Consider the following 20,336-nt stretch of genomic DNA (forward strand, 5'->3'; position numbering starts at 1 on the left):
GTATACTACATAATTTCAACTGTCTGACTCTCTGAAAAACAATGAAACTATTGGGATAATTAAAAGAATAGTGATATCAAAGGTTACCTGGAGAAGGTAAGAAAGGTAAGAATAAAGGCAGGACAAAAAGGATTTATATGGTAGGAGGACTACTGTGCATAGTGCTGTGATGACAGATACGTATCATATTTTACCCATCGAACTCACAGAATGAACAACACCAAGAGTGTGTCCTAATATAAACTATACATTCAGGAGGATATTAATGTATCAGTGTAAGTTCCTTGTTAATGGTGTAGATTCCCTGACTGAGTAGGCAATGTTGATGGTAGGAGAGATTAAGCCTTTGAGGGCAGGTATACGAGCTCTTTGTCCCTGTCTCCTATTTAACTTTGCTTTGTACCTGAAACTTTCCTCTAAAAATAAATTTATTAATTAAAAATATTTCTTAGGTTGTTGATGGTAAGCAAACCTCTACATAGCCTTCCTGAGATTCCACCCCTCTAGGTCCTTGACTCTAGATATCGTTTGGTCCCACGCACTTGCTTCTGGTTAATAGAATACAGTGGTGGGATGCTGTATTTTGTTAGTGCTTCATTAGAGCCTGGTTGGCCTTCCTGGTGACATTCCCTTTCTGAGTTTTCACAATTCTACAATGAATGAAGCTACAGAGGTCCATGTGCCAAGGACACTGAAGGTACCCTCTAAACAACTGCATATTATTCCTAAGCCGAGTCTTCATCTGAGAAGCTGCTCTCCCTCTGCTAGCACCTTAAGTGCAGCCTTGTGTGAAACCCTGGGCAGAGGAGCCAGCCCAATCACGACTAAATCTTTTGGCTTCAGAGCGACATGATCCTCAATACTTATTTCGAGAAACTGAGTTTGGGGGATAATTTGTTGTGCGGTGACAGTCACCGTTAATCACTTTTAGTGACACACAAGGATGAATTGTGATTTTTTGGCTCTGGGACAGTACTCGCTTGACTGACTGTGCATATGAAAGGGCTTTTGGATACATTGTTTCTTGCGTGTATAGTGCTAGGTCTAGTCTAGTCGTGGACAAAGAAAGTTTTGAAAATTGTTTCTGAATGTCACTGTCTAAGGATTCCTCAGCACAAAGATGAAAGGTTTTAAGTCGTCTGCAATTTTAGCCTTAAGATCTATTTTATGGTCTGAGCAACTCCATTTGAAAACATCGGAGAAAGACAACAATCAATGCCAAGTTGCATGATTCAGCAAAATGGAGTGTTTTGAACCAAGCAGGAGTAATTCTGAACACGATTATCCGGAGCCATGCCAGGTGTGGATTTCCAAACCCCAGAGTGCTGCTTGCCTGCTCTCAGTCTCTAGATGCCTTCTCTTCTCCACCCACACTCACTACCTGAGTGATAGCAGCCGGTCTCATGGCTTAACGTCATCCACATGCTGGTAGAGCCTGAAAATATGTCTCAAGCCTATGCCTTTCCCTTGAATTCCAGACTTTTCTCTACATCTGCCCACTTAACATCTCCATGAGGATGTCTAATGGAAATATCTTAAACTTAACATATCAATATCAACATTCAAACCTCGCTTCCCTTCTATTCTTCTAACTTAAGAAAAATGACGGAAGCCAAAAACAAAAACAAAAAAAAAATACCAAAAAAAAACAAACCCCAAAAACAAACAAACAAACAAAAAAAAACAACCCAACTTGGACTTGTTCTTGACTCATCCTGTTCTTTCTTGATTTATATTTAAGCCCATGAGCAAATCCCTTTAAAGTTTTTTCTTTGAAATAGCCGAGGACCTGGCCACATTTCCCAACTGTCACGTGACTCTTCAGTATCCTTCCTAGGCTGTGTTGCTATAGCAATGGTCAGGTCCTTTCCTTTCTACTCAGGATACTACAGTGGCTCTTTCCTGCTCAGACTAGAAGCTCGAGGTCTTAGAAATGGCATGCTGCTTAAGGTGTCCTTCCCTCCTCTCTGCCCTTCACTCTGGACGTCCCTTTCTTCCTTGCTCCAGTGATACTGGCCTCTTCCTTGCACACAGCAGGTGTGAGTTTCCATGACCGTCGTGATGATTTTAATTGAGATATTACACGACCGGTCATTCCATTCTTTAGGTCTTTGCTCAGATAGTGGAGGAGCGTTGTGACCTTGTCTTTAGAACCGTCTCTTCCCCTTTCCTGTTTTAGAGACAGAACCTCATGATGTAGCTCAGCCGGGCCTTGTGTTGGTGTCCTCCTGCCTTTGTCAGCCATTGTCTTACATTCCAGGCATACACCACAATTCCCAGTCTCATTTAGTTTCCTTCTACAACATTTTTCTTCTCCCTATGACCTACCATCCATTTTACACTGAACTAGAACACGGTAGTGTGAACGCCATATGGGCAGGCATTTTGTGTCCTCGGTACCTAGAACAGCCCTTGGATCAGGCTGGATGCTGCTGATTAGTTGTGAGTGCATGACAGAAGTTCTTAGCCTACCAGCCTCTTTTTGGTTTTCCGTTCTTATTACAGGTATCCATGTAGTAGTTTCCTGAGAACCGGAACTCATGAGAATCCACTTGAGGACAGATGTGGGATTGCCTTGTGGATAACGCCCTACTGCGTAGGAAGGGTAAGGAACAAAGTTTGGATTCTCAGCACCCACGTGAGCATAGGGTGGGGATGGAGGCACATCTGTGATCCTAATCCTGGGAAGGTGAACACTGGAGCTCCCCAGAGCAAGCAAACAAGCTAGGTTAACAGAATTGGTGTGCTATAGGTGTAAGGGCGACCTCGAATCAATGCGTAAGGTAGGGAATGATTAAGGAAGACATCTGATGCCAATCTTGGCCTCTAAACACTGGCTTACACATTTGCACACGCACCTTACTCACACATGCATCCACACATATGTGGACATGCATATATATGTACTTATTCCATGTGCATAAAAAACAACAACAAAGCAAACACCCCTCCCCCCCCCGAATGTGGCTCTAGGGAAAAGCTACTCTTTTTCTCTAATACATAATTGTGTGAAGTCTGATTTTAATATACCGATGTTAATTTAAGCATAGCAGGAAAGTGTTTGGGAGGTTCAGTAGTCTGAAATAATTAGAATATTAAATCCAACAGGGGTCTACTCCATAATTAATAAGGGCAAGGTTTCTACATGCAGAAGGCATGCATGTGCATGTTTTAAGTGAGTTAAAGGAATAATAAACTTGAGAGCAAGGTTTTAGAATATTCAGAGAGATCTTGCTCATCTGGAGACATAGGAAAACCACACAGTGCCTCGTCAGTAGCAAGAGGATCTCTCTTAAGATGTGTAAGCGACTTGCTTCCTAGACAAGAATGCTTATAAACAACGTGAGAATTGATTATCCAAAGACCTGCCCAAACAATGGAAAAAAATGCTTGACCGGAGAGGAGGCAGGATCCATGAATATATTGCCTCACACTCTTTTCTGCTGGCATGCTTGAACGGAGGAGCCAAGGCTCGCCTGCTGAATTGGGGCCGGTTGGCAATAAGAACTCAGAATGCTCTGGCATTTGCTCGTTGGAAGCTTAACCTTCCGAATAGTTGAGTGTAATTACATGTGGTTTCTTAAAAGAGGCTCGAACAAAGAGAATCATTTCAGGAATGTCCTAAAAGACATATTTAGAGGAGCTATGCTTTGGTCCCCGTAGACCTGACTATACCTGTAAACAGACTTCTTCCTCTTGAACTGATGGAATGTTCAACAGCACAAAAGACAGTAATTTTTTGAACTCAAATTCCTCCTGACTCATGGGATCCAACCCACCTCAAATGTTCCTTGCCTGTAATTCCTTAACATATGCAACCTGATCTTATGTACCGAGCCAGGTAAACGAGTAAGGGAGGGTTTGCCCAGGGAGGCCGGTGGAACGGAGTAGTGAACAGAACTTGTGAAAGATGTTTTAATAAAAGAAGATACAGAGCTGCCCAGTGTTTCATTTCTCTATTTACCCGGCAAAAGGCCGGTCTGGGTGTTTAGCTTTTGTGCCTTCTAAGCCTTTGTATCTACTCTGTATTGAGTAATTTGTATATGTTGGGTAAAGTGCATGACAAACCCTGCAGCAAGCTCTGTGTGATGAGTACAACCGTCATATCTTGTTTAGCATGGGGAGACATGAGGAGAGGAGGCCGAGGATGCTCTGAGGTACCCCGTCAATTGTGGAGCTTGGCCCGTATGCTGGTCTTTTGACCGGAGTCTCTACTTTCAAACACACAGTCCCTTGAGTCTCAACAAGCCCCATTCCGCACACCACACCCCCTAGTCATCCCTGATAATTACAGTGAGTGACTAATGGCACTCTTTGCAGCCTCCTCTTTCCCAGGAGGATCAGGATGGAGCCAATTCTGCAAGGTCCCTCTGCCTCGAAATAGTCTGTGGTCAACCTCCAAGTATATTGTTTTCAGATTCCCTAAGCCTGATGGTACAAAACGCATGGCCTGGCCGTTGTCCTTTGTAAGGGCAGCGCGTGGCTTGAGGGGGATGGGACTAGAGCCAATACTTGTCAGAGGCTGAAATGGCTTTGGCAAAGTGCTTCTAAGGATAAGATTAGATCTTTGAGGATTTGTTCTATTATTTTATGTTCCCAAGGCACAGCTCTGTGGTTTCCTGTATCTTGTCACTTCTAAAGACATTCCTTATTCTACTGTACTGTGGTCCCACCAGCTTATTAAGTGGTTCTAAGGGAGAAGAGTGTTGGGAGAGCTGGTGGGTTACCTTCAGGATATTGGTAGGGCTCTGATTTTAACCGGTTCTTACTCAGAGGGGAGACAGAATAATATAGATACATCTGTCTATATGTGTGGGTGGGGTACCAGATGGGAGAGAGAACATGAGCGCATGCACATGTGAGAGGGAGGAGAGGGAGAGGGGGAGTGGGAAAGAGAGGGGGAGAGGGAGAGGGAGGGGGAGAGGGAGAGGGAGGGGGAGAAGGAGAGGGAGGGGGAGAGAGAGAACCTGCTGGATGCCGCAGATTAAGACAGGAAGTAAGATTGAAGCAGTTCTTGGCTTCCTGGGTTCCCATACAGTGAGAGACACCACCAAGAACACTGTAGCTATGGTTAAGCCTATGAGGCAGGCTGGTTGGTGCCATGGGAATGGAAATACAAGATCTGAACATGGCCAGAGAGAACAGCACAGGTGCTAACACAGTCTAGGGGGTCTTGAATGGGTTTGTTTCCTCTGCCAGTTAAATAATTAAATGGCGGGAAAATTCTCAAGTAGCAGTAGAGACCTCTCAAAGGCTGCAAACGGGAATAGAGAGTCAGCAGGTAAAGAAAGGCATTTATTGAGGGTGAGGAACAGACACCCACACAGGCATACAGAGGAGAAGTCCCTTTGCAATGTAGAGGGAGTGGGGGTCTCAGAAAGTTGAAACAACTAGGCTCTTCTTGAGGGCTGGGTTTGTTGTTGTTGGTGGTGGTGGTGGTGGTGGTGGTGTTTTTTCCCTCCCCTAATTTAAGGTTTGTCAGTTTGAAGGAAGATATGATATTGCTTGATCTACAACTGCTATGTCTTTTTCTTGTCTCAAGCCAGACGGGAGAGGAAGAAGCTGACCATTTTGGAAATCTGCCACCTTTATTACCTGTCCGTCAGCCATTTCTCTACCTGTCTAGCTCCTGGTCTCTCAGTGTGTTGAGGACATGAGGATAAAGGAGGAGAGGGGAACTAGATGGAGGGACTGGGCATCCTTCCTGTCAGGCTCCATGGTATGTCAGGGCCACCTGGCTCTACGGCACGTGACCTGAATCACTCACGAAAAGTGGCTGCCTAGGAAAAACAGTGAGAGCCACTGGAGGCTCTCGAGGTCCACACCCTCTTCAGGGCTGTCCAAAGTTGTGGCCACTGTGAGTGGTGTGGAAGAGCAGCCAAGAGGCAAACAACAACTTGGCCAAATCCAGTCAACTTCTTCAGAGACTTAGCTACTGCGAGTCTTAAACTCACCCTATACATTCTCTCCCTTAGTTTTTTCCCTCTGAGTCAGCTGACATAGACATCTTGGGGAATCTGCAATGTGGCACAAAGGGACTGTCAAGGCAGAGGCAGCAGAGAGTTCCCACTGCTCATCATCACGCGCTCCTTCTAGTGTGCTGCCGGGAGCAGACAGGACAGAGGCCTGCAGGATGCTGACAGGTGAATGAGAAGGCTCTGGAGTAGAGGCCAGCAACTCCATTCCAACCACAGAGGAGCCGGGAGACACAATTCGCTGCAAGAACATCTCTCCCTTCAAGCGAGCTTTAATCGCCCCCAAATAAAAGAAATTATCTCTACCAGAAAAATATGGAAGCAGGTGAACAGAGGCAGTTCCTTCTTCTCCTCACCTCCCCAGGTGATTGACAGCTACTCGCAGCTGCCCTCTATTCCCAGCCAGCGGGTTGGAGGGGCACAGATTAAAGGCCCGGCTGACAAAGGCCATGGGATTAGATAGTTCCTCAGAAATCCTTCTTTGAGCACTTAAAAGCCAATCTAGTTTTATTTCCCAATAACGAGGCTTAACAGCAATTCAGAGGCAAAGGCGGCAACCCGCAGACTTCCGCTGAGCGCTCCCTTCACATCTGGGGCTGGTGGCTGCCGTGCACACGGAACAGCCCACATCGGGAGGGAGGGTGCCTAGGAAGCAAGGCACAAATACTTCACTGCATGATGGAGCCAGTCCCGCACGGATAATCTTGGTATGTTTGCCCTCCCAGCTGCTGTTACCACCCTTCAAGCAGGGCCCACCCCGACAGCCATCAAAGTAGCAGACCCCGGAAGATGGATCGGAATAGGAAAAGACTTCCTCTCCAGCACCTAAGAGGCCACTTGCAAATGGATGTCGTTGCAGAGACATCTGTAAAGTCCTTAGCGCAAAGGATGACATTTGTTTAGAGCTCACGTCTGATTGCCTCAGCAGGCTAGCGTTTCAGAGTATGCATTCTCGGGCTGGTGGTACTGGTTTGGGAGATTATGTGACCTCTAGTTCGTAGAAACAGGTCGCTCACTGAGGGTAGCGGAGTGGGAGGATATAGGAGACGGTAGATTAATCAGTAAAATGCTTGCTATAAAAGCATGTGGACCTAAGTTTTTATCTCTAGAACGCACATAAAAACCTAGGTGCGGTGGTGGGTACTTATAATCCTATCGCTGGGGAGATACAGCAGGATCCCTGAGTCTAACCGGCCAGTCAGTCCACCTGAATCTACAAACCCCAGAACACAGGGAGAGACCCTGTCTTTAAAAAATGAGGTAGACGGCTCCTTAGGAACAAATCCTGGCCTATACAAGACTTCATGGCATCTGCGGTCCTAACTCAGACTCTAGGATGCTTCCTTGGCATCCCCAGGCCACTAGGGACTCAGTCAGTCTGGATCATCTGTTTCTGGAAGCTTCTCTAGATCAGTGAGGACAGCGGGTTGGAATTACACCCAGGAATAGAAAAGTTGTCTTTCTGGGTTACTTGGGTTACCTTTTACATTGCTCGAGGCCAGGATCTACGTGGTTGGTTTTACATCTTGGGCTGATTCCTACTGGGAGCTTCTAAACACCCGTGCTGAGCCTGGCTTGGCTTTTTCAGATGAAAAGCTTTGGTGGTACAGTCTGGAGAGACGTTTCAGTGTTCCACAGGTGATTCTCATGTGCAGCTTCATGAGAAGCAGTGATTTACACACCCTCTGCTCTAAATCTGTTAGGGTGCAGGGTTGGATCTTCCTGTTCATCTGCTCTCTGGGCTTGAGAGTATAATAAGCAATGAATTTATAGTATGAATCCCTGCGGGGGAGGGGGGAGAGAGATAGAGATAGATAGATAGATAGATAGATAGATAGATAGATAGATAGATAGATGATAGATAGAGAAGAGAGTCCTGTTCCTGCAGGCTTCCTCACCTCTAGAAAAAACCTACTGATCAGGGAGCTGCTTCTCCTATAGGAATTCCTTTCATCTTGAGAACATCCAGGAGTTTTGAGAGGCCCCATAACCCCTCACATTCACTTTTTTTTTTTTAACCTGCAAACCCTTTGAAAAATCAATGTCCTTGAAGATGGAAAAAGCCAGGCTTTGACTCAGGTGGCCTGGAAGGTGCTTGTCAATTCTAAGTGTGAGCTGTAGGTTGTGGGGCATCAGTCCTCCCATCTCTGGCACGTGTAACACGTCCAGAACTGTCAGCTCAGCCTCGAGAAGCTCATGAGATGGTGCTTGCCCTGACTGAAGTTACTGAGTCCGTAGAAAGGTCTCAAGACTAGCTGGAGGAGCTGAGAGAGAGAGAGAGAGAGAGAGAGAGAGAGAGAGAGAGAGAGAGAGAGAGATATCCTGACTTAAATGACAGAAGATGCTCAGTGAGAAGCATTCCCACTTAAACGATGGAATAAATCAAACTGGCTAGCAGGCACACCAAAGTCCTTTAAACCTGCATGAATTCTTAGGCAAATGCCACCAACATTCAGAGATGCATTGCTCTCTTTCCTCTCGGACACCCTCCCTACCCCAGGACACACCTCTGCCTCTTCGCCATGACAGTTTCTCACAGTCTGATCGTACTGAACACTGGGTAGAGAAATAGGGCTCTGGTTGGTTTTCAAAAGTGCCCCCACATATCTTGAAAGAACCTAATTTATTTGGCCCCATTTTTTTCCAGGGTGAGCTCATGGGAAACCTCATCTGGGGTATCTGGGGCTCTGTAAGCCGCTCATTATGTGGAACCTGGAACCCCACTTCAGATGATGCCAGGAGTGACATCTTCTAACGAGGTCACAGTGATTATGGGCAAATGACAATTTCCATGTCTGCCACCGCTGCTTAAATTGTACATGGTCTAAAAGAATAGTAAGGAGCTAATTTTGTCCCTTGGGTGGGGACCCACATGAGGATGTCACAGGTTGCTGCTGAGAAGGCAGTCCTGCCCTGACATCACAGATCTGAAATTCTGGAGCAGGCTCAAGTTGCTTTGGGCTGGTGCTTTGTGTGAGTGTTAACAGAAAACTTTCTGGGAAAGGACTGGGCTTTAGAATTTAAGCATTGGCTGCATAGGACGGGTGATGGTGACACATCCTTACAATCCCTGAACTTGGGGTTGGGGGCACTAAGGCAGGAAGATTATGCATTGAAGTCTAGCAAGACCTTGTCTCAAAACAAAATAATTAAAAGAAGTCACTGCATTTGTGTGCTGACACTGCCATAACGGTCACGACTGGGTGGTATAAACTACAGAAATCCACTGTCTTGAATGCCAGAAGTCCAAGATCAAGGTATCAGTGTCACCAGAGCTGTTAGAGTCGAAGCCTGGGCTATGATGGGCTTCACAAGCTAAGCATGGCCACCCGTTCTCAATATGTCGATTTAGAAACAACCCTGAACAGCAGAGAAAGGAGATTTATTCAATGCAGCCACACTTGGAAGAAGAACAAATAAAGGGGTCTAGTGAGCTCCAAGTTTGTCTTCCAGGTTCTAACACAAGGTTTAGATTTAAATAGAAGGCAAGAAGCATGCAGAACTGAGCAGTCCTGGCCAAAGTGTGGTCCTACTCAGCACTGGTCACCAATGCCTCTGCTCTAGACTCTCCTGCAAGGTGTTCCCGCAAGTCGGCAGAACTTTGTGACATCTCTTTCTGGGAGACAGAATCTTTTTCTAGCACGAGGCTTTAGCCTTTTTCTTCTCCCAGCATGAGATTCCTGGGGGAGATTCAATTCCTTGGAGATTAATAGTCTGATAGCCAAAGGGTGGGGCACAAGTCTGTCTCCTTAGGGGAGCTTAATTCTTGCCAAGATATTTACACAAGCAGACTTGCTTCTTGTGAGGGAGGGATCTGATCCTGGTTTACCTCCCTGGCTTCCTCGTTCCTAGTTTCCTTGTTCCCCTTCACGCCCTCTTTCCTGTAAAGGTATCTGTCTGTATGTCCAGATTTCCTTTTTTATAAAGTCACCACTCAAAGGCCCAGCGTAATAATTATGTTTTACTTTGACTGTGTTGGTGACGTCCCTGTCCGCGTGTGCCAGCCCATAAAGGTGCTGAATGAGAGCTCGGAAGACATGTCTTTCCGGCAAGGCTCAATTCAACTCATGGCAGATTACATCTAAAGTAAATCTCGTAAAAACGAAGTTTTATGGTTAATTTCTAGTGCGAACTTGACAATCGTTCTGTGCCTTCCCTTCATTAGTTTACTGGATTCTTACGATCCTTTGAAATCACTGCCGTCAGTACGCAGTGATAAAGGTCACGTGTCAAGGAGCAGAGCCTTATCTGGTAAGAGCCGGGTCGTAAGGTAAGAGCACATGGTTCAATGCCTAGAGAACTTACCAGCAATATTCTACATATCCTCTGCTTTATAAGCCTCAGTCGGAGATGTTTTGAGGTTTGTAGCAGCTTAAACTTTTTACTCTGGGGGGACTTAAGTACACAGGGCCCGAGCTCTTACTCATGGAAACCTGTTGCGTGCTGACGTCATCAAGGGTGGGCCGTCACAGCCTGAGCATGACCGAGATAGCCTGGGAAACGGGAGACTTCTGCGAGGGTTGGGTTTTGCCCTGAGGACTCCAAGACAGCCTTTGAAACCTTCCCTCCAAAGCAGAGCAGTCCAGGGTGAGTCTCCTATCTCGTCCACTCTTCCCTTCTCTCCTGTAACTCCTTCGATCTCCAATAAATTCTGTCTAACTGTGTCTTCTTGTCTGCATCTCACCTTGACCCTGGCCATTCCATTTCTGGTGCTTTCTGTAAATCTTAGCTTTTTGAATCTCAGGACCAGTTTGCTTTCTGGTGTGTCAAATCTCCACAATTAATAGGTTTCGTTTTCATGGTTCTGACCCCACCCCTGACCAAGAATTTTTCCTCCCTGCTAAAAACTAAGGCCGAAAATGGGTGCCTTTGCACCTCTAGAGGCCACCTCGGGTTTGTTTAAAGATGGCTCAAAGCTGATGGAAGCTGGTTCCCTGACCAGCATGCACATATGTGGGCTGCTTTGATGTGACCGATGGGATCGTGTTTGCTGATAGGGCCCGCTAATAATCCAACTAGGTGATGTCATTCTTGGCAGGGCCCAGAAAGAAAAACAGAGGCCAGCAGCTCCCCTTGGCTGCCCTGGCCCCCTTAAGGGATCTTTAACTTGGCTTTTGCCAAGCAGATGAAATTGGAAAGTTCTGTGAACCCAGCTGAGTTTTCTTGCCTCCCAGGGATGAGAGTTTTTGTCAAAAACCTTGGGCCACTAGGCTGGTTTCCATAAATCCCTTGGAAAGCGTTGTACTATCTTTGGAAATACTCTTGGGAGTGGAGACTTCTCACGGAGCTGGGTGATAACGAATTCCTGAAGACCCAGACTTTGTTCTAGAATCGATCTGCCCTGTAGGGAAGAGATAGGAGCACCTGACCAGAGTAGCTTAAATGGCCGAGGACGGGGTAGGAGCACACACTGGGAGGAGAGTGGGGATCCAGCTCAGCTCAGTTGCTACTGTACTTGCTTAGGGTGACCTAGGGCCTTTATAAAATTGGGTATAGTGATGTAGGCTCACAAACCTAACTCTTGGATGGAGATAGGGGCAAGGGACTCCAAACTTCAAGGCCAGCCTGGGCTAACAAGACCTTGTTTATAAATAACCAAGCAAACAAACAAGCAAGCAAATAAATGATAAATCCTTAGTCTCTAATAAAACGCTTTCTCTTTTAATTTCCTCAATTTTCTTAGCCCAAATGCAAAGGGAATCTTATTTCCAAGTAGGGAGATTGTTAGTATTCTATTTAAGCTCCGCCCCACAGTAGCCTGGCAACAGCCTGGTAAGCTCCGCCCCACAGTAGCCTGGCAAGCTCCGCCCCACAGTAGCCTGACATTATATAAGGGTCTGCTTGCCCCCCCCCTCCTCATTCTTTTTGCTCTTCTCTTCTCTGGTCTTCCCTGTCCCTTCTCTCCCCACCCCTTTCCCTTCACGTGCCCATGGCCGGCCTCCTTTCCTCTCTTCTACTCTTCTCTCATTAAACCTCTCCACGTGGAACCGTGTTGGCTCGGTGTGTTCTGTCTGGGCGCGAGCCGAGATTTAATCCCTAACAGAGATTGATTGCAGTGCCATCCACAACTCCACTCTGCTCCTGGAAGCATATTCTGTGGCCAGCTCCCTGCCCAGAGTTGACCCTTTAGCTCCTCTGTGCCCACACCATGGCTTCTCTGGTCCCGTAGGCAGATACTGTTCATGGTATGAAACCCACACAGATCTTTATCTGTGTTTGTTAGGGAAGTCTGTGAAATATTCACGGCCTTGAGGGAAAGCATTCACCATAAAAATCAAAGGCTCCTGTCCTTGATCTGCATAGCCCAAGTTGTAAAACTCCCTTCAACAGGGTGGTCATTTTTACATCGGCTTACAAAGATGTACTTTCGGCCAAATTGCCTTCATATAATGGGGAGAGCGCATTCCTTTTTAGAGTCATTGAGAACCAGGGACTTTTATGGGCTGGGGAGATGCGAGAAGTAGTAGTTATTCAGGAGAAATTCTACAAATAAATATATTTGGTGGTTTATAGACTAGATCCCACCTAGCAGGCTTGGAAGGGTAGCAACTGTTGGTAAAGCAGATGATATTTTCCAGTTGGCTTTTATGATAATCAGGGCTCTGTTGCCATGGATAAATTCCATCAGGATGCAGAGTTGAAAACACTCGGAGGGAAAGGCTGATGGTGATTTCCAGTCCTACAGAGCTACCTCTGTCCATTCCTCAAATACTCATCGATGGTCACTATGTGCCTCCAGGCACTCAGGGAGCAAAGGGCTGCAGTGGTGGCCGGGCAGAACTAGCTCTGGGTGTCAGAAGCAGGCAATGAGGTAACAGTAGTTAAAACTGTGGACTATTGTCAAACAGTGTTAAATACTATTGAAGATGCTAGGCGGGAAGAAGGATGGGGGAGCAGTGTGCAATGTATACCCAGAACAGGTTATGCTGAAAATGGAGCATTCTGGTAAGGACCTGGGGGGAGAAGGGGAGACTGTCACTAGGACATAAAGTGCAGTGAAGGCAGAGGCCACTATGACTGTGGCAAATGAAAGTAATATTGAGGAGAGGTCAGAGGAAGTTGGAGAGCATGTTGGATGAGCCCGAAGGGCCAGCCACCCAGACTTTCTACAGACGGCCCTTCTCCCAACACACACATTTCCCAACATTCCATCGGGTACACTCAGTTCCTGACTGTTGTTGAACTCCCTGGCTACTGCCCTTTCGAAGCCCCTTTCTGGTGGCTACTATGAGTTCTGGAAGTGCGGTGGAACTTTTATGAGTCAGCATGACTGGGCTAAGGGACACCCAGGTCAGGAGGAAAACATTTCCTGGTATCCCCAAGGCATTCCTGGAAGAAATTAGCATTTGAGTCACAGACTGTAAAGCTGATCCACTGTCACTAGGGGAGGCATACACCCCCCTGAATCAACTAAGGGCTTGACTGTGACAAAATGCAGAACAGGGTGTACACATTCACTTCCTGACACCTTTTCCTGCCATGCAACAGAGGTTGTAGGCTTTGGGGCTTTGGACTCGAGTGTAAGGGTCCATGATTCACCAAAGAATGATACCTGGTCAGACTCAAATAGTATGCAAAAGCAAAGAGCGTTTTATTCTGCAGAAGTCCAGCATGCTGGGGTCTACCATCAACCAAGATGGAGGCCCCTAGTGAGCTTGAAGACCTGACTTAAAGCACATTAGGGGAATTCTGGGAGGGGTAAGTGACCTCTATCTTATGTTGTCTATCTCTAGGGCCCCATTGCTGGGGCATGGCGGGGGGAGGGGCTGGAAACTGTTGCTGACAAATTGCCCTTGCCTCAGGTCAGGAGGCGGGGTGGCTTCTGATGGTGGGGCAGTTTCTGATTGCTGGACAGCTTCTGACTGGCTACCTGAGGCCTGGGTTTTTTTCAGTTAACTGATTTGCATGAACTTGCCCAGTTCTTGGAAATAGAGATTTAGGCCTAGTCTCCTGAATTGCCAATTTGGAGCCTGCCATGGAGTCAGCCTAGCCTTCTCATTAGGATTTTGGATGCTGAGGGCTTTCCTGGTCCTTCTGCTTGTAGCTAGCTCTTCATGGAACATCTCAGCTGAGACCAATACAGCAGCCATGTCGAATCACCTAGTTCTGTTTGCCTTAACTTCTCGTCAGGATCCAAGTCAGATATAGCCCCCCTTTTTTTTTTCTTTTTTTTTTTTATGTCAGGCACTCTGCACATACAAGGAGAATGCTTGTTACATAGAAAAGCTCTACCGGAGAGCTTTGAGAACTGCGCATTTGTCCTTTGTGTCTGAAACTGAGGAGAACGTGGTGTGGGATCATTTAATCTTGTCCATTAATCAATATTCTTTCAAGTACCATGATTTCATTTTGGAAATATTCAAGCCCAAATCCAAGGATTATAGAATTTCAAAGTGTGCTGTACTTACCCTGCCTTATTTAGTCTGTAGTAGGAAAATCACGCACCTTTGAAAATACTTCTCAATTTCTATCTTTGATTCGAATACAGATTTTGTTTGAAACCTTTCAAATCGTAAGGAAATAGCAGTCTGAAATCCTTAGGTATGGAGCTCGTGGGAGAGTGGGCGACACCTCCAGAAGGGGCATGACGCCAGACAGTTGGGGTCCTAGGAGTGCATGGTCCTTATCTCACTCTTTCCTTTATGCTTCTCTGTTGTCTGCAGAAGGAAGGGATCCAGCCAATGCTATGTTGGCAATGTTGTCATCAGTCTGTCTCACAAGGGGAAAACTGAAAGTCACACACATCATTTGCAGGGTACATAGACCTTGGTGGCAGGTTGGGTCCCAAAAAATGCCTGCAATCATGCTCCCCAATCTGTCCTTAGCCGTCAGGATTTGGGAATGTGTAAATAGTGTCAGTCTTTCGTTTGCACTCTGTCAATCCGTCTGTCCCACTAACTCTCTGGGAAGATAACCGAGCCCTTGGGTTCCCATGGTGGAGGCAGATGGTAGGACGTATCTTAATACAGGTGACATTCAGTAATCAGCAAGATAAAGGATCCAGATTCAGAGCTGATGCCTGGGGAGCACAGTCGGTGACGTGCCTAGGAGCCGAGGCTATTTTTGACTGTGGTAGAAAAGTTGCCACATGCTCCTTCCCAGAGTCTGGTAGTTTAAAGGTATATGAAAATGGCTTGGAGGTAGGGTATCAATGTCTGTACACAGATTCAGCATTCTGAGAGAAGTGCAAGTGATTCCTAGCTCGTAGACATTGGGGGAGTACAGACACCACTCACTGAGGAGAGATGAAGTTCTGGGAAACAATCTAGGGGTCCCTGTCATGGAGAGGTGCAGACTGGAAAAAGGCCGTCATAAAGTGAAGGCAGCAGGAGACTGTCTTCTTTGGGAGCTCTGGGCTTCCGCCTCTCCCAGGAGCAGAAGTTGAAAAGAACGGGAGGGTTCATGTCAAACTAGTGGGTTCAAGTCACATCTCACTCCCAGCTCCTTGGACAGAGTCTTAACCTCTGTCCATGTCTTCCCCATGACCAACCAACCCGCTCTGGTCAGCCGAGACTCAGACCTCACTTCCATGTTCTTTTTTGTGGGCTCTTCCAGCGACCTGCTCCACTTCCCCAGTGTCTGTGCATTCAGGCCACACATCAGCCAGGCCCCTGGGACTCTGAGATACTCATCTACCTGCTAAAGATGGAGGAGTAGGAAGGCCTGAGTGGATCAAGAAAAGCTAAGAGGGATAAGAAGAGCAATACTATCTTTGTGCATCTGACCTGTCTGTCTTAGTCAGGGTTTCTATTCCTGCACAAGCATCGTGACCACGAAGCAAGTTGGGGAGGAAAGGGTTTATTCAGCTTACACTTCCACATTGCTGTTCACCACCAAAGGAAGTCAGGACTGGAACTCCAGCAGGGCAGGAAGCAGGAGCTGATGCAGAGGTCATGGAGGGATGTTTCTTACTGGCTTGCTCCCCCTGGCTTGCTCAACTTGCTTTCTTATAGGACCCAGGATAACAGATGGCACCACCTACAATGGGTTAGGTCCTCCCCACTTGATCACTAGTTGAGAAAATGCCTTACATATGGGACTCATGAAGGCATTTCCACTACTGAGGCTCCTTTCTCTGTTATAACTTCAGCTTGTGTTGAGTTGACACACAGCTTTGGTATCACCAGGTAAAGAAATTTGGAAAAGAGATCCTGGCCCTTTTGGGAACTGAGTCAGGCACCATGCAGTTACACATGCCCCCTGCTTATATAGGCTGCTTGGCCTTTCCTAGTATGTCACCCCATTAAGGATGGGCAATCTACATATGCAGACAGCTGATGTTACTTTACCCGAACATAGAAATAGCCCCCACTGACTTACTCAGAGACCACAACCAAACAAAAAACGATCCAGACTGACCCAAGGGCAAACAGACCCAGAAAAACTAATGGTACCTTCCTTAAATAGACTTTTTTTATTTGAAAACTCTTCACTTTATAAATAGTGTCTAATTTAACTCCATAAAAATAAATTGGCCAGATCATTTGTGTCGTCTTGTGGGAAGATGAATTGCATAATGGGTCTAGTCAAATACTGTAGCCTAAATATTGACCCTATTAGAACTGTTGGGCTGAATTTTTCAGAACCTGATTCATCACATTCCTCCCCTCCTGCCTTTCTCCCTGCAGGCAGCCTGCTTTTGTTTCTGTTTCTCCAGCCCCAGGTGGGAGCCCCAGAACAACCTTGCCCTCTGTGATGTAGCACTTTTCTGATTTATGAGAGGCTTGAAAGATCTCTGTACTCCACCTGAATGGGGGTGTCCCTGTGTAAACCTCACAAAGACCACAAACAGCACTGGTAGGCTGCACCTGGGCCCCCAGGCCTTTGAAAGAACCCTGTAGGGCACAGGGAGCAGCCAGGCCATACCTTGAACTCTGCCGGCTTGTTTTTCCAAGACATTTTTATCCATTAGGGAGATTTTTCTGGGATCTGTGTAGAGGTTCTCTCAGTAAACATTTGCTTAGTCTCTGTGTGGTAAACATTGCCAAGCCACTTAGGGGACGCAAACAGAAAAAGCTCACAAGGCAAGGCAGTGAGGTGCCTAACTGCCAGTCACAAGCTCCAGCCAGGTGAATGTGACATCCAGGTTCAGGTGGAGTTGCCTCGGTTCATTAAGAAGTATTTCTCATGAGATTCTAGGCTTAGAGGCACTGCTCATCCCCCAGAGAGAGCCTGACTGGAACTGTGACAAGGAATGCCTTCACGAGAAGCCCAGAGGGTGAGCACACTTCGGTGCTTTTCTTAGGACCATATGGTTTATCTTCACTGGTAAGATCTACCCTGTGGAGAGTTTGGGAGAGAGGGAATTTCCTCCCAGAACATTCCCCTGCTGTCTTGCTATCTCCCTGCTGAGACAAGAGTCCTGAGAAGGTGAGAGAACAGCTTGGGCTGGTGCTGAGAACTCTTAGGGGAAGAGCACTCACATTCCACACCCACTAGAGCCTACCAAGGCTTCCTGGTGACAGGCAAGGAATACCCCTGCCTGGGCTTTTCCAAGTGGCAGTCTGCATGAGTGAGCTGAGCTCCCAGGACAGATGCCAAGTAGGGTGGAGACGACTGTTTATGGAGATGGACTAGAGGACTAAGCAGGTTCACAGCATAACTTTTGCTACGTTTGATTCTCTTTCTTGAACTTTCCTTTGCATTGTGGTTCTCACCCATGCCTCCTTGGAACTTTAGCACACGTTTACTTTGTAGAGCATCTTTAGTGAGGGGTGGAGAAGGTGAGGAAAAGAAGCTGTGCTCAGAGTTTGAGAAGGTGGTAATAAGCCAGCTACAGGGGCTAAGACAGATGCCCATTCAGCCAACAGACAACAGCCTGGGTCATCGTTTGAGCCATATCAGCCCTAAAACTGAAATGTTTTATCTGAGCATCAAGGGGTGTCACCAGAAGACCAGAAGACTGGGAAGACTGTCAGGAGACAAATGTTTTAGTTGCAGCATTAGCTTGGGGATGGCAGATGATCCCTTTCTGTCTTTCCAGGTACTTGGCAGAGGGATAGAAGACTTACTTGGGTATCTTTGTGCCTCATGAGATGCATGTAGCCATGTGAAAGTCCTCAAGAACAGTCAGACCATCCCAAGTATATTGGAAGCTATTGCTAACCACCTCTTTTTGACGCAGCCCAACCCCTCACCACCATCATCTCCCTTTCAAACCACTGTGGTCAAATATGGTTCCAGAACATGTTAAGAGGAACAACTCCAGAGCTGACGTCAGCAGCATACAGTTCATCCCAGAGAATGGCTGCTTCCACACCCTGGTGCAGCTCTCAAGGCTGTTCTGTGGCATTCTGAAGCTTCAACCCACTCTTATTCTGGGTCTGTACATCTAAGACAAAGCACACAAATGAACCAAGGACAGAGGCTTTCAGTCATGGTCCTATGCTTTCTGAGGATGATCTTTAGAATGCAAGATGTGATCTTTTGTTCCCTTCTTTAGAACAGACAGAAGAGCCCAACTCCTGGGACACTTCTCATTGTTCATTGATACATACACTGGGCATTGTATGATTTTTGAAGAGACTGACAGAGGTCTGTTTTGTGCTCTTGTAAGATCATGATTTGGTGCAGGAAATTGTTAATTCCAAATCCCAGGAGGTCACTGTGCTAGACTAAAGTCCTAGACTGGGCCTTGAGAAACCAGGCCAAAGCTAAAAGTGCCATCGCTCTTCCTAAAGTCATTCATCATCAAGCTGAAACGCAACCACTTACATGATATCTAGAAACCAAGATTAGAGAGGAATAGCCAAAGCTCTCAAATGAGTGACCCATGGAGCTTCCTTCCAGACCCACACTCCACCTTTAGCTCTTCCTGTTTTTTTTCTTCAAGTTTTTAATTTTTCTCTCTATAAAACCAACTTCCTCTGTTTAATTTATTGGAACACTATTCTATTTTATGGAAGGAAGAGCTGTCAAGAGTCTAGGATCAAAAACGAAACCAATTAAGATGTGTGAGAGAGGGGCTGGAGAGATGGCTCAGCGGTTAAGAGCACTGACTGCTCTTCCAGAGGTCCTGAGTTCAATTCCCAGCAACCACATGGTAGCTCGCAACCATCTGTAATGGAATCTGATGCCCTTTTCTGGTGTGTCTGACAGTGTGCTCACAGATGTAAGATAAATAAATCTTAAAGAGGAGGAGGAGGAGGAAGAGAGGGAGGAGAAGGAAGAAAGAATGCAGGGAGGGAGGGAGTAAAGAAGCAAACAAAAGCAGGGAAGAAGGAAGGAAGAAAGGGAGGGAGAGAGGGAAAGAAGGAAGGAGGGAAGGAAGGAAGGAAGGAAGGAAGGAAGGAAGGAAGGAAGGAAAGGGGAAGTTTTATATTTCAGCTATTAGGACCTGTTTCTCAGTCTCTATCATAGTCTTCTTGGAGGTAAAGATGGTCAGAAACCACGGGGTTAGCAACCTCCCATGGCTGTTTTTTGCTCCATTGGCATCAGTGAGGGAGATGGTGGCCACTGGGAGCTCTTCACATCCTGCACCTCACTGTATCGTCCCATAAGGCAGATACATACATGGACATCATGTCCATCATCTAGAGAGGTGGACTGAGTGATACCAGCTGCCATCTGGAGAGGAGTCTGCTCCAGTCTTCATAGTCACAGAAGGACAGGCCTGCCTCTGAGGAGCTCCAGGGTCTTGCTAGAGTGGGTTTGCCAGGTAAGAGCAACTCTAGAGTAGAGAAACAGTGCCTGCCTTCAGTCTTTTCTCCAGCTCCAAACAACCCTATTCTCAAGAGAAACAGGAGGTTTCTCCACTATGTTTATCTCAATTGATGGACACCCAGATTGGCACTTTTTGTGAATTTGCTTTCTTTGACATTTTTGTGGGGGGGTCATGTGAGGTGGACTTGTCCCTTTAAAATGGTTGCAGGTCACAATGCAAGAGATCAGCAAATCCTGGGACCTTGTCCCTAACAGACATGTCTACACCACAGCTCCTGCATCTATGGCTTAGGGAACATACTGGAAGAAGGGGTGGAAAGACTATAAGACACAGAACATCAGGAAGTGTGCTGTGAAGGAGCCTTTCCTAAAAATGGCTGCATAAAGAAGATGAGAGGAATAGGCTGTTAACACAGAAGGGGGGAAGTTCTGCAGGGTCCCACTCTAGCCAAGAACCACAGGCAGCTAATGACTGCTGAGAGAGGGGAACTTACCCTCTGGCAGTGATGACTCCAGTGCAGAGTAGTCTACCCTGAAACCATACATGCACAAAGAGCACATAGGAGCTCAGCAGATTGTATTTCTACACATCTGTACACACACGTATAACAGGCCCCAGGCCTTAGTAGGCCCTGAGTCCTCAGCACAACTGAGTGCATAGTGTAAGTGCCATTTAGGTTTTAAAATGGAATATGGACA

At 46.6% G+C, this 20,336-nt stretch overlaps 1 long non-coding RNA gene across 3 annotated transcripts in view; it reads left to right on the forward strand.

The window, feature by feature from the left end:
- The window catches only part of LOC102551027 (uncharacterized), a 103,843-nt gene extending 85,495 nt beyond the window's left edge, over window positions 1-18,348 (forward strand). For 2 of the 3 annotated variants that reach the window (XR_010063711.1, XR_351292.4), the window contains exons 2-3: window positions 2,506-2,605; window positions 5,547-18,348. This is a non-coding gene — a long non-coding RNA (uncharacterized LOC102551027). The remainder of the gene's footprint in view (window positions 1-2,505; window positions 2,606-5,546) is intronic. The other variant, XR_010063712.1, reaches the window with a different exon arrangement.
- The last annotated feature ends 1,988 nt before the right edge of the window (window positions 18,349-20,336 follow it).

Source organism: Rattus norvegicus, chromosome 2 (genome assembly GCF_036323735.1).
Source record: "Rattus norvegicus strain BN/NHsdMcwi chromosome 2, GRCr8, whole genome shotgun sequence".
Taxonomy (NCBI): Eukaryota; Metazoa; Chordata; class Mammalia; order Rodentia; family Muridae; genus Rattus; species Rattus norvegicus.